This window comes from Lineus longissimus, chromosome 19, assembly GCF_910592395.1.
Source record: "Lineus longissimus chromosome 19, tnLinLong1.2, whole genome shotgun sequence".
Lineage (NCBI taxonomy): Eukaryota > Metazoa > Nemertea > Pilidiophora > Heteronemertea > Lineidae > Lineus > Lineus longissimus.
In genome coordinates this window covers 9,563,988-9,579,007 of record NC_088326.1, presented here as the reverse complement: position 1 = coordinate 9,579,007, position 15,020 = coordinate 9,563,988, and positions in this window count along the sequence as shown.

Below are 15,020 nucleotides of genomic sequence, written 5' to 3'. Positions count from 1 at the left end.
AGGTACTTATATACACACGTAATCCGGTACACAGATGATAAAAAACAGTATGCTGTTTTTTGCGGTCGTGACCAAAATGCACTTAAACTAAAACCGAAAATAGATTTAGACAAGCGTCGACATGTTAATAGTCAATTTATGATAACGTGTTACCCGCGTCACCTCGGGCTCTGGAGTGCTTAGTATTGGTGGGATTCAATCGTGGTTTTTTTTGCTCTTGAATTAACGACCAAAAACTCTATTTGTCTTCAATGAAATCATGTGATGTGGTGTCGTTAGTATTTCCACCGATACCAACCTGAAAAACGCGGTGAAACTCGTACGTTCCCTTGTTCCAAAAAAATGAGAAATGGCCGTATCCTGACAGGAAAAGATAGGCAGCGACCAATACTCGGATGTGCATGTAAATAGGTAATATCTATAATAAAGTAAAGAAGATGAAAAACTAATATAAAGTGGAAAAGAACGGGTGGCATTACAATCTTCTTCGACCAAACTACTGTTCAGCATTATTGGTAAAAAATCCCAAACAAACCCTAAAAAGACGCGGAAATTTCACACTTTCAACATTCTAAAATATATATAATTGCTTACCGATAGAGGACTCCAACAGCTAGAAGACGCGCATATTTTGCCATTGAGTTGGGTATTTTGCCTGCTCAAGCAAACCCAGGTAGGTACGGCGTACCCAATAATATAAGCAAGTACAGTGATCGATACACGAAATCTCAGTGAAGTTGATACATGAATAATCATAAACGTAGATTGATTTCAACAACCTCACCTGCCAAGGGTCAGGATAGACGAGTCAGCGTTGAGATGACTAGCACGATAATTTGCTGTTTTCTCTATGGTCAACTTACTTTACTCGCGCCAGTGATGTGGTAGATGAGAATAATCAGCTGCATCCAGCCCTTCCATTCATCGGTTTGGTCTCGATGCAGCAAAGTTGTATGTTGTGAATTACTTGTGAATAATAGGCCAAGTGCCATCACACTACCCAATAGTACGAGGAAAGTAACGGGACTAAAGTATTTGCTCTCGTTCATGAATAGCGTAGTTCTGAAACAAGCAACTCAGACTTCAAAGATTACTTCGCCAAATATATATAAACGGTATTAATATGCTTTTGCTCGGGGAGACGGTCGCTGCATGGTCTCCTTAACCCAGGTGAAGGCAACAAGTCTAGGGAAGACAATTCTAAAATTAAACCGGGAAGACTGGGCTCGCGATCGTCAGCCAGACTATAAGGAGACGTAAACTCCTATAATGAAACTGACAGTAGATCAACGAAGCACTGTACACCGGCCATACTGACATCCAACTGGGTTGGGGGCAGAACAGGAAATGGAATTTATGAATGTGTCGCCAACTTTCATTAGAGATTCGAGTCGGAAGGTCTATTGAGCCTCACTATACTTATCGATTGCATCTTACCTGTCGCAAATAAAGAAATACATCATAATCAGCCCAAGTTTGGCCAGTGCTAATGATATTACGTAATAGCAGTCATCATCGCACTTTTTTGGCCTCGGTGTTTCGTTGACAATCGAAATTTCTTCTGAAAGGAGAGAACATAAGACTACATTAAGTTGAAAATGGGTTTCATATCCATTAACAATTATTTGGAGAAAAACCATCAAACAAAACTTGTTAATGTTATAGAGAAGGTATATCGGATGCACTTATAAGATTTGGAATTTTGGTTGGCCCTGTGAAAACAGGTTTGAATTAGCTTTCATTGATACATCTTAGGAGTTTTAAGGACCGCAAATGACCAGTTGAAAGTTTAAGGAATACTGGACAGGTGATTTATTGGTTTACCTTTGCGTATAATTTACATCAAATTTAAATCACTTGCATGTTGAACAAAGGATAATATGTTGATCATGCCGGGTAACTTACCTTTTTCAACAGAATTGCTGGGCAGACGGCATATTTTGCGATACATCCATATCAAGAAAAAATGGAGACAACTGCAAAAAAGAATGACTGTTCAAGGCAGAATTTGAATATGTTTAAATCTAATCATACCTCGATCAACTACAATAGTCTGTGCCTAAAGGATTGGACAATCTGCCAATAAAGGCTGCCGCTATGAGCTCTAAACCAATTGCTATAGAAACAAGACAGTTCATATACCCTCGTCAAATATTTAATTACACATCGTCTTTCGCTGAAGCCGATTGCGGCGTAAAATCGTTTGTTGTTCCCCGTATTTCAGTGTTTAGATACTATAGACAGTCAGGGAACCATGTTTTTCTTTTATAAGGGGAAAGACAGAAAAACCACGTCAATCTATCTTTCAGCATTCCTTAACAACGAGGGGATAACTCTTAGAACCGGGAACACTGAAAAAATGTAACAGCGGTCACCTCGTTTCACACTCGAACTTTGATGGCTATTATCACCATGATTGAGCAACTGTGCAAATCCAACGCATTCTGTCGATTAAACAGACTTTTAACACAAGCTAACTACTTGCAGGTTCACGGGGAGGACCCCGGCGAATTTGGAGAAAAGGTGGGGAAATTAAGTGACGAGAGATAGGCACATTTGACATTTTAATGATGAGGTAACTGCAATTACCCTCGTCTGGTAGTTCTCATGCAGCGGTCAATGAGATGTCTGTACCCCCGGGGGTCAGACACTCGACACCTATTCACCCCTTGGAAAAAAAGTGAGGGTCAGGACTCGACACTTTCTCACAAATTGGCAAGCATAATTTCATCAGGTTCTCACTTTTCACCAAATCAATTGAGACCAGAGTTCACAATTTTTTCACCATGCCCGAAGGGGAGAACATACATTAAGTATATTTACATTTCATTGTTAGAGCAACATATTTTGTAAAAAACCGTCGTAAACACTACAAAAATTAGTCCAGGTAACCTCGACCCTACGGCGCACTAGCGGAGGGTCGAGGGGGATGCGTCGATTCACTATAAGGAAGGAAGCCCAATGTACAGCTGATGTACACTGCACTGAGCAATACTGAACGCTCTGGTATTCTGTAGGCACGAGGATTTCTGGGAATCCCGTTCTCATTTTCAAAAAGGAGTTCGTTTTCACAATAAATATTTGGAGTAAGTACTAGAGTTTGGTCGATTTCATCATTACAGATTAAGTAAGCTAATATTCTTTTGTCGAAATCGGTTTTGAAATTAATGTTTTATTTGAAAAACTCGATAAACCACGTGACCAGACACTGGAAGCCAACGCCCCCAAATCTAGTTCGTGACGAGAGAAATGTCGTGACATACCAGTCTCAGTAATGTGAATGAATGAGACTGGTTCCGAACGAAAAAATTACCAGCAACCTTTTGCTGCCGGCAGCCATCTTTCCGGTTCTGTGCGTAACATGTGCGTCAGCCGACGATCCGCATTTTCTTTTAATTTTTATTTCTTGTGGTTTATCGCTCGACAGAAACTCAACAAAATCCGGCTACTTCAGACATTCATCGAATTTTCGACACCTTTCCCAATCCCATTCGCCAGAAACTCGACGTTTGAAAATAATCAGACACCACAGCACTCGACACGAACTCGACGTCGAGTGCGTGTCAACCGCTGACCCCGGGAGGGGGGGGGGGTACAGACATCTGATTGACCGCTGCATCAGTAACCAGGCAAAGATAGTTACATATAGCCAAGTTTCCTTGTTTTGCATGAAAAAAAACTCTAAAAAACATTGAAAATATGACAGAGGCCTAATCAAATGAAGAGAGTTGCAACTTTGTATGTGCGTTGTTGTGAAATATTTTGTGATAAAACTCTTGGACCAGGTTGATAACGAGCAGAAATTATGCATGGCAATAGCATTCCGCGAAGATGACGTCACTGCAGCTGCTGCCCTCTATTTCCCCATCGCTGAATTACAGGCAATGTCGGACAAACATGCGGTTTCGTAATGGATTCAGGCTTTCAATCTGGCACATGTCCGAGTGTTGGAAATACTACATAATTGTTCTGAATATTTCTCTCTCTGACTCTATGGTATCATTAATGCTAAAAACAATGCAGGGTCAAAGATAATTAACTTTGAAATAAGCTCAAATGCGTGGAAATAAGTGTCGATGTCCGACTGTCACGTGACTAAAACGTCATCAATATCTTATGCAAATGACCTTGTGAGCTATGAATAGTAACTTCGCGGGATGCTATTGTACTTGTTTTTACCATATTGCAAAGAAGATTGCAGTCCCAACTTGCAAGTTTGTGACAGGTTCAGCTTCTTTGCAACACGTGGCGGTATTGAGGCCCTTTTTGTTACAATGTAGGTTGGCGATCATCTGCATGTCCTTGAAAATAGAAACATTGTTTAACTTACTAGTATTCATGACTATAGTTATTGTAATTGTCAGGATGAACGTCGTGTATCTATCTCGGAGATTGACTTACAAAAGCGAGGCTGGGCTTATTACTTGAAGGGGTACGCCGTTTGTAATTACTTGTGGTCCAGTTAAATAAAAATCCACTGATATACGATGCCATAGTGCAGTTATTATGAATACGGATTAGTAAAGCCTTAAATTGCATGTTATTGCTACATATGGACTTGGTGTTTATTCGATGTTATCAAGTCTTAAATTATTTTAGCACGCCTGATACGATCAAAATTTAGTGCGTTTGGAGAATTAAATTAATTGATTAAATTGATTAAATAATATGGGCTATACATGTACTTGCCGTGCTACAACTGTTATTATACTGTGTTTTTTTTTCAAAGAAAATAAACCACTGAACCTGTAATTTCCGATGCACCACCTACCAAGTTTACGGGTCTTGCTAATAAATGAATTCCGTCACGTGTACGATTTGGCTTGCTCTGGAGAAATTGTTGACGGGAGGTGTTCCAAATCATTGCCGCAGACTTCTGCCTAGAAAAGCAAGAAATCTATCTCATTACAGATTCACAAGTAGCCTATAAAATTCCAGCCGCCGATTCGAACCATTCTCCTGATCGGACAGGCCCGCCTCCGCCCCTGGGTTCAATGCGCACTATTCAGATCATAAAGACCTGGTTCCGGGATTTTTGTCAGGCTGACAGTAATACTAATAATATTAACTTAAACGTTCACGAACGAAAGAAAAGGAATCTTCCTGGACTCGAAACCGTGATCCCATGGCCCAACGACACACGCTGGCCACTGAAACATCGGGTTGGTGCCATAGGCTATCCTTAAAATTGCTCGTGAGAGACGCGACAATAGACAGGATTAGGACATTGAATAGACAAGATTAGACTCCGACTCCGAGTACGAGAACTACTGGGAAATGCACTCGAATGCTCAATTCGATCAGTTCTAGCACGTTACTACTCTCCGACTGACTGGATGAACATGAATGTAATCACACCGGTTTTAAAAACAGATCAAAACTTTACTCCGACAAAAACTTCCTTTTCATATTGTGCTCATTTTGCTCATAGAAGCACGTCTGTTGTGTATTCGTGTATTACCGTCTCACAGGGATCAAAAGATTAAGAAGCACTATTAATATATTTTGAAAAAAGCCGATCGACTGCGAGTCTTGTAAGATTCATGTAAATTGTTAATTCACGACATTGACCAAAAACCTTGTAGGCGGAACAAGGACTAGCAGAGGCAACTCCAATCGGAAACACGAAGATTGATCTTTCTAAGAGTTCTATTAGATTCTTTTTACCTATCTTTTACATCAATTGACCTGGCTAGATGGCGTTCCTCTCACTCGAAGGTGAGCTGACAGTTTTAACCGCTTTTAGGTCGCTTTAATAAAACTATACTAATCACCAACGATCAAATGGAATGTGAATAATCAAGCGGGTCAGGCACCTGTAGTTTTAAGCCGTTTTCCCTTTGAAATGGTACTTTCTACATGCTCATAACCTTTTCCGAGAACTAATCAGAGAGGAACGATTTCACAGCCAAATAGAACTATCCTAGCCTGTCAAACCATGACGTTTTCGTTATAAATGATAATTTCAGGGTGGGTGTGGGGGGGGGGGGGGGGAAGTTAGGAGGGTGATTTTTGACAGCTTTTAACACCCGAGTCGGTTTTTCAACACGACGGGCTATGAGGCTCCATTCAACCCGTCGTGGTGAAAAAGCTGATTTGCGGTTAAAAGCCGTCAGAAATTCACCCCCCCCCCCCCTTACTTCAGAACCCCCAAACCCTGAAATTATCGTGTATAACGTACAACGAAAATTTCATGGTTTGACAGGCTAGGATTGATCAGAACAGAACTTACAAAACGTGGTTAGCCGCCTCATTGTATCGATCAATCCAATCATTGGTAATCGTCAAAAATTTACCATGAAAAAAATAATATTCCACGGGATCTGAAACGATGGAAGGTAGCGATGGCTATTAGTTGGTCATTTGGTTAACTCGGTTACTTTTTCGATCCACTCTTAGGTTGAGGCACCCGCTTTCTGTGCCTAAGTCATTAATGCATTAATGTAAAAAAAATCCCTTACTCTTGCGGCGACTTTCCGACTGAGCGACAGGCAAAAGCCTGCTACAAAACTAATTTCAGCATCAAACGTACTGTGGCATGATGATGTTAAATATTAAAAGCTTAACAGAAAATACAATTATCAACATTTTAAGTATTTCGGGCAAGGAGTTGGCAAGACGAGTTGGAAACAGGTGGTGATACACGCATCGAGCACACTGTACGTCTATTGAGAGGGCCTCAGTGGATCAAATGAATATTAAAAAAACCTTGCATCCTCCAAATGACTTTGGTTGTTTTCCTCAGTGCGTCGATGTGTGGTGCTATTCGTGTAAGATTGGTTCTGTAGTATTTAAATGCAGTCGAGTTGCCCACTACTTGAGCAAGAAAAAGCTGAAAGCGAAGACATCACGTGTAAGGACATTTCAAGAAATGCACAAGCCAGGTGATTGAAAGGACGTACCAGAACTATCTTTATAAAACTTAATCAATACACAACAAAAGTAGAAATTCATCTTTTTGCCTGAAAAATAGACATCAAGCCGACAAAAAGGAGCCTCCATTTAAACTGAATTCAATGTAACGAAAATGCATGCGAAGTAAAATGGTGAATATGTCGGAGAAGTTTTCAAGACAGAGTGCCACAAAGGCAATTCGTAGACACCCTTAATAATGCAAATAATTTAGAAGAAGCTTTACGTTGGTGAGTCAAGGTTAGGACATCCCGATAAAATGTTTATTAAATTATGAGTTCAGATTTCAGAATTCAGAATCTTGCTGGCAGCTAAAATGAAACAGTACTTAAAGATCGTATATCGCTTTTTCGAGCTTGGTAGTGATTAAAACATTGGTAAACTATGGAAAGTTATCTACCGGTTGCGGTTGCATTGAATTACATGTACTTTGTTAAATATGATCGAGCGATTGCATTTTATCGGTAGTATAGTAACGGAATTGGCAATGTTCGGATTCTTTCTCATGTAACTGTAGCCGGTCTGATATCATTGGGTCAACATAGAAATGAAGGTAGAACTTCAATATCAGGCATCCGCCTGCACTCACAATTGAATGAATAGCCACACCAGTTACAATGAGACTGGGTCTTGCTGATTCCGCCATATGTTCCCATTTTTGATAATCGTTCAACATAACTTTGTCCGGGTATACTCTCCACAGAAAGTCCTGAAAATATATCGAAAATCACATGCAAATTCCGTTCCTCTGTCGCCGTAATTAACATCTTGGTCATCTTGCATCGATACGTGTGGCAAAATAGAACGTCACTTGCTAGTAACACGGTGAAACAGGCCATTCACCTATTTTATTATTTTTCGATCAAAAGAAGAAAAGAGAAAAAATTCTAATTGAAAAAAAATTGCTGCGACAAGAACTAGCTGGCACACAACAACAAAAAATATGACTCGCGCCAAAGTCAATAACTCCATAATGTTATTGGTATTTGAGTAGAGGATTTGCAACATCTTAACAAGAATCGCAATATGATACGTGATCGATGAGATACCATTTTTCGTACAGGGCCCGGTTGTTCAAAAGAAGAAATACATTTTTAAAGATGACTTAACGTTAAAATTCCTGACTTGGCGTTAAGATAACGTCAAGTTTTATTTTGAGTTGTTCAAACAATATTAGCCTAACATTGGCGTTATCTTTAACGTTCGATTTAACTTACCTAAAACCCTAAGTTAAATCTAACGTTATCTTTAACTTGATTACATATACCTACCATGGCAACTAACATCAGTGAACCAAGATGCAATATTTACTAACATTAGCGTTAGTTTACCCTAACGTTGTTTTGAACAACCCAAATTTAACGCCAAGTTAAGGAATTTAACGTTGATATTTAACTTAACATCAATGAAATTTAACTTCTTTTGAACAACCGGGCCCTGATGGGATAATACATTTCCCGGTTTATGATAATTTGCATTTGTCTAAGCTTATTCTACGATGGGTATTAACTCACTCACCACTTTTAGGTTGATCTCCTTAACGTCGAAACTCATATCATTAAAAACACCTTGTTTCCTTTCACTATATTTCGACGTGAACCAAGCAGAAAACTCGTAAAACAAGTTCCGTATTCGCGAGTCTCCAAGGAAGACGATCTTGGACGTCCCGTTTTGGGATGAAAAGCATTTTCTTGCGTCGCTGGTTAAAGATAAAAATACCACGAGTTATTGTTTAAAACATTTCAGCGCGGTAACGTGTCGTTTATGCGGAGATCACAGCGTCACCATTGGTGAGCGTGTCATGCAGGCTTAGCCAGATGGCGTCGACTTTAGAAAGAATCATCGTTTTGAGACTCAACTCATTCGTCAATATTGCTTTTATATTTCAAATAAGAGGAGCAAACAATATAAACACTCACAAGTTTTGGTATGCAGAACTATACCAGACTCCCAAAAAGGCCTTAAATGCATAATAACTTTCCTTAGAACTTGGTCACCACCGAATACAACTCAAATCCTAGGCAAGGGTTTGTTTCCAAACAGAGGTATACAATGCTGTATCAAAATGTACACTGATGTACACAAAATGTGTTTTTTTTGGATGAATTAAATAACATAACTATACTTGAGCAATGAAAACATTATATTCAATACATGATCACATCAACGATTTAAATTATCTGTTTTACACTTGATATTGTTATAACGAGACTCAGTAGAAAAGGAGACAAGAATGTCAATTATGGTTAGATGAAGTTTAATTGGTCTCGTGCAACATGATCTGACGATTCCGCCTGGGTCAAGATGTTATAAAGCAGGCCTAGACCACGCCCGGAGCCAATCAAAATGCTCGAACCACAAACGACATCCTGTGACCCTCACTAGGATGACCAATCGACGTCCTCCACGTTTGGACGGTTGGAAAAGGGACATTTTTGGCTGGACCCTGTCGTGCCCAGACGCGAACTTAAGAATGTATATAACTTGTAAATCGGACGGTCTCGTTAATCTGAAACGTGCCGTTTTTTAATAAAATGTTGACCGGTCCCTAGGGTTTGTTCGGGCACGTAGTATTTAATTAATGATCGTTGCAGTGAGATTTGATTGATCTTTGCCGAAGCGGATGATTAACCCAGAGTTACACCGATCTTCGAAATGCTCAAGTAAATGACGTGCCATTGTCCAGTCTATGATGACAGGGAGTGATGTCATTAAAAGAGAGTGAAGTGGCCGTTCACGTTCAGGCGAGTTGCTGGACGTGTGCTAGACAATACTGTTTAGCTTAAATTGGTGAAAAGTAGTCACGTAAACATTGATAAGCATACCTAATACATGTAATCTGGACAGTTCTATCAATTAGTAAGAAAATTTGTTAAAGGTTGTACAAAATAAATCGTGAAAAAAGTTCTAAAATACGCTACATAATAATATAAAGAAGAAGAAAAATCACAAAAAGTTGAGATTATTTGGTCACATGATGTGCCATGTGACCAACAAACTTGCCTTGGGTTCTTTGATGAGTATTGAGTACTCACTGTATATATGTTGCCGTGCCTGGATCGTTATCTTACCTTTGTGTATTGTTTGATTGATCACAGATGTACCATTGTAACTGTCTCCATAAAAAAAACCTGCGCCATGTTAGCATTCAAAAGGGCTGCACCGCTAGACCCTGGATACTCGTGTACATCATATCCAATCATATCGCTCGTCACCGCCAGATACCAATGACCCGGGCACTACGTAATTGTGAAATTGACCAATCATCTCAGGATGTATACAGATGAAGAAGCCTTATAATCAAATATGGAAATAAATTATCAAAAGGGATTTTGAAATAACATGTTAAAAGTGCTCGCGCGATTGGGATTTGTAACACGTGCTTCTTCGGTTCTATTTTGCTCGGAGTGCCCACATGGCCCGACTAAATGACGTAATTTTCTTGCCGAGGCAATTAATTTCTTAAATCAGCATTAGCTCATGTCATCCGTGTCCATGAAGATCTATTATGCCGCCAATTGATTTGTGATCGCATCAGGGTAAATGGTTATGTAGACTGATAAATCGCCCTTTTTGCCGATTCAATAATGCCATGAATATGCCAAGTGTCAAAACATAACATTGTATTTACATCTTATTTGCATGTCAAACGTTATTCGTTGACCAATCAAATATGTTTCAGCTCAACACGATACCAGTGGCAAGTGACCATAGGAGCGCGCAAAGACCTCTCGGTAAACGAAGTGGAAGATACCATACGAGCGCGCAATGACCCCTCGGTAAACGAGGTTGCAACTACCACCATTCGCAATGTTTTAAAGGACTGTCCGCCATGTTTTAAATGCCCTCAGATATGATAGACCACCTCCCTTTGTAGGTGGCGCTGTCATTCAACATTTCAGGAGCCGACACGACAACAACTCTCAATGGATTCCAATGTAAGTGCTCGTTCCTGTCCTCCGACATGTACACAGGTCACAATCGAAACATTGCCAATGTAAATGCAGTGTACAACTTGCGACAGGCCCTGACCAAAACATGGCATGCACGGCTCCTGAATTGGTGAGCGACAGCGCCACCAACAAAGGGAGGTGGTATATCAGTGGGCGTTTAAAACATGGCGGACAGCCCTTTGAAACATGGAAGGTGGTAGTTGCTATTTACAACGATAGTCGCGCGATGGGTTTTTTTTAAAACATGGCGCAGGCTCTTTTTATGGAGACAGTTCAGCTTTAATGAATCTAAAGGTGTTTCTAAATTTTGGTGAGATGTGCTAACCTTTTCGAGTAATCATGCATCATACACCCCAAAGGCTGCCACGTTTCCCCATGAAATCTTCCATACTCGAGTAGTCTCCGACACGAGTCGTTCCCTAGATAAGAAGATACGAAAATGAAAGAACGTACATCGTATTCGAAATAAATTATTGAATTAGGCACCGATGCTATTCTTTATGGCAACCTGGAAGTTTGCCTAAATGAACCAAAGAAGAATAGTTTACCTTTCCGAATAAGTTTGTGAGTGCACGTTATGGTAACCAAAGTGCCTACTTCCATTGATTAATGTTATGTACAACAATAACGACGCTTTCAATACGTACGGTAAATGTATGTTTGGAATCCGTGATGAAGTATTAGCGTAACCACCACACACACTGCCACATATTGAGCATACTTCATGTTGAAAAAGCGTTTGGTTGCTTGACATGTAGTCATATCGAAATGAATCACTGCATTGTAGAATGGGCACCTTTATCTGTAGTATCAAATGCAATTTATGCTACCCCTGTCTGGCAAATGATCATTTTACACAAAAGAAAATACTTAGTAGAGCCTCTCTATTAAGGACACCCTCGGGACTGACAAGTGCTGTCCTTAATAAAGAGGTGTCCTGATTAGAGAGGTCAAATTGAATGGAAACAACCAATTTGGGACCAAAACTAGTGTCCTTAATAGAGAGGTTGTCCTTAATAGAGAGGTGTCCGGTAAGGGAGGTTCCACTGTAGTCATCAAGAACAAAAATATATTATTGTCGTGTAACTGTTACTTGTCACAATTGAATCGGAGCAGATGTATCTAATATATTTTCTACTATTGTCCCTTGCAACAGCTAATTGGCAGTAAAATGAAACGGCCAGGGGCCATTGTGCTCACCGTAAGTATTTTTAGTAGACAGTTACAGAAAGTGCTACAGTATGACAATGGTGAATATATTTTTAACTTTGACCTCAGTGATCCTGACAGGTAGGTCAAATAACAAACCAGGGTGATATGTGATGTAGAAACATCCACCTGACCATAACAATTTCATCACTCGTTACACTACAGCAATCGGCAAAAAACGATTTCCAAGATGGCCGCCTAATTAAATCTATGGCACCAAATAAATCAAAAAATGAAGAAAATGTAAGATAGAACTCAGAAAAGAAAAAAGGAAAAGATGAAAAATAAAAATATTTTTGGCTGTCCTTGACCGGGGTTTGAACTCACGACCTTTGGATTGCCACAATACGAGGAAAAACCCACAGAACATGCAATTTCGGCCATATTTGAATTCCGATCTGGCTGAAACTTGGCTTACAAATAGTGGCTTCTTAGATGCATCATTACACAAAATTAAAACTCTTTACATTGAACAACGACAAAACGTACCAAGAACGGTAAAGTTTTCAACTTTGACCTCTGTGAACTTGAAAGGTGGGTCAAATCAAAAACACCTAAGATATGTGATGTATTATTGCTAGGAGTACCTACCATGAAACTTTTATCAAAAACAAATCAGATATAAGCGAGAAATCACACTTTTTGAGTTTTGAGTTTGGGCCCCCTGGTGGCCAAGTCAATAATTAGACCAAACCAAAATTCAGTGTAAAAGGTCAACTGACCTAGGGGGTCATTTGTTCAAAGTTTCAAGTTCATTACTGTTGCGGTTGAGAAATGTGCCATAGTTACACTCAAACGGCAAATTTACGCCATTTGACCTCTGCGACCTTAAAAAGTAGGTCAAATCCAAAAAATCGTGCAACATCTGAGGTAACCTTGCTAGGGGTCCCTGCCATAAAAATTTCATCAAAAACAATTTTCTAATAAGCAGGCTATTACACTTCTTACTTTTCTGTTTTGGCCCCCTGGTGGCAAAGTCAAGAATCAGATCAGGCTGAAATTTAGCACCAGAGGTTATCTGATATAGGGGGTTATATGTACCAAGTTTCAAGCTCATAGCTTTGGTGGTTGAGAAACGTGCCATAGTTACACTCGAACGGCCAATCCACGCCATTTGACCTCTGCGACCTTGAAAAGTAGATCAAATTAAAAACCCGTAAGATATGTGATGTATCCTTGCTATGAGTACCTACCACAAAAGTTTTATCGAAAACAAGTCATTAATAAGCGAGATATCACACTTTTTAGATATCGACATTTGGCCCCCTGGTGGCCAAGTAGAGAATCAGATCGGACAGAAATTTAGTGTCACGGGTCATCTGACCTAGGGGGTCATGTGTACAAAGTTTTAAGTTCATAGGCCTAGCGGGTAAAAAACGTGCCACTGTTTTTGAACTAGGATACGACGGACGACGACGACGACGACGACGGACGACGGACACTGCGGTATTGTATAGACTCCCCTACGGTGAGCCAAAAAGCAATGCTTGACAAGCCAGACGCATGTCCTTCTAGATTTTACTGGAAAAAAACGGTATGGACGGTATTGATTTCAGTGGAACGTACCATTGATAAGTGGGGACCATTCATTACTCTTTTATCCAGTATCCTTATAAAAATATAACGGTGTTGGCGGTTTTTTTAACTGGGATAATTTATTTTGAAACAAAAAGAAATTGACCGGTAAAAATAGTCTGATTCACTACACGTACATGATGTTTGAAGACCCCATCAAGACCTGGTTCACTACCTCGACCCGCCGACACTAAAATGTGTCTGCAGCTGGTTAAAGGAAACCTATAGCGAAATGCTTATAAAAATGGGGAGTTTTGAACGGCCCGGTTGAAACCCAAGGCGGGAATAAGCGTTCATTGTTAAATGTTAGCAGTTTCGAGATGGCATGCCAAAGCGGAAGTTATTCTAGACATTATTTTCCAATGCAGGAAGCCGTTTTGCAATCAGAAATTTAGAGACCTAGTGTAGATTAGCTTTGAGGTGGGGCAATTAGGGACATCTAGCGGGGGGGGGGGGGGGGGGGGGGGACCCCAACAACGTCTGGCAATGGTCATTGTTGATACATATGAATATACTTAACATTTTGTGACAAGATGCGGTCGGTTAGTAAATGAGCTGGTCTAGCCAGGCTTTGGGGTGGGGCAATTATTGACGTCATTGCCTGCCATTCAATTGTGACAGTGGCCCCACAAATAGACGTTTGTGACTCTTTTGTTTAATGTGTAACACCAGCTTGACGGAATAAATCATTTGCCAGACACTCCCAAGACTCCCTCCCTCCGGCCAAGTCCTATGCAAACCCATAAGAAGCTTTCGACCAGTCATAACTCAATTTTCCGAAAGTGTCTATGGCTATGACTACAAGGGATCTTGAAACAATGTATGATGGATTTGGTGGAACTCAAAGATTCCTTGATTCATTGTGAAGAAACAGATCTTTCACTAGCATGAAATTTATAATCTATTGAAGAACGATCTCATGAAATCATGAAATTTTTCTAAGGGCGATATTACTGGCATTGGGGGAGGGCAATTTTACAGGGAGCAATCTGGGGGCAATTTGACTTGGGGCAATGTAAGGGGGGCACTTTTCTAAGGGGGACTTGTCGAGGGCAATTGACTGAGGGAAATTGTTCGGGGGTGGATCGTCCACTGATACCCTTTCCATGACCACAAGCTGAGCTGATACTATGAAATAGATTTCAAAACAACTTCGAATGGCTTGTCTGTAGGCCTACTCTGCGTATTAAGTTTCAAAACTGCATGAGACACAATATAACGCTAGACTTGCCGTAATATCCGACCCATTCTCGAGCGAGAGCGATAGTCAGTGGCATCAGGCATTGTGTGTACAGCTGTGCCTATGCCCTTTATGAGTGAGTAATAGCTGACCAACCTCATTTAGAAATATATAGCGTATAAATGCATGCT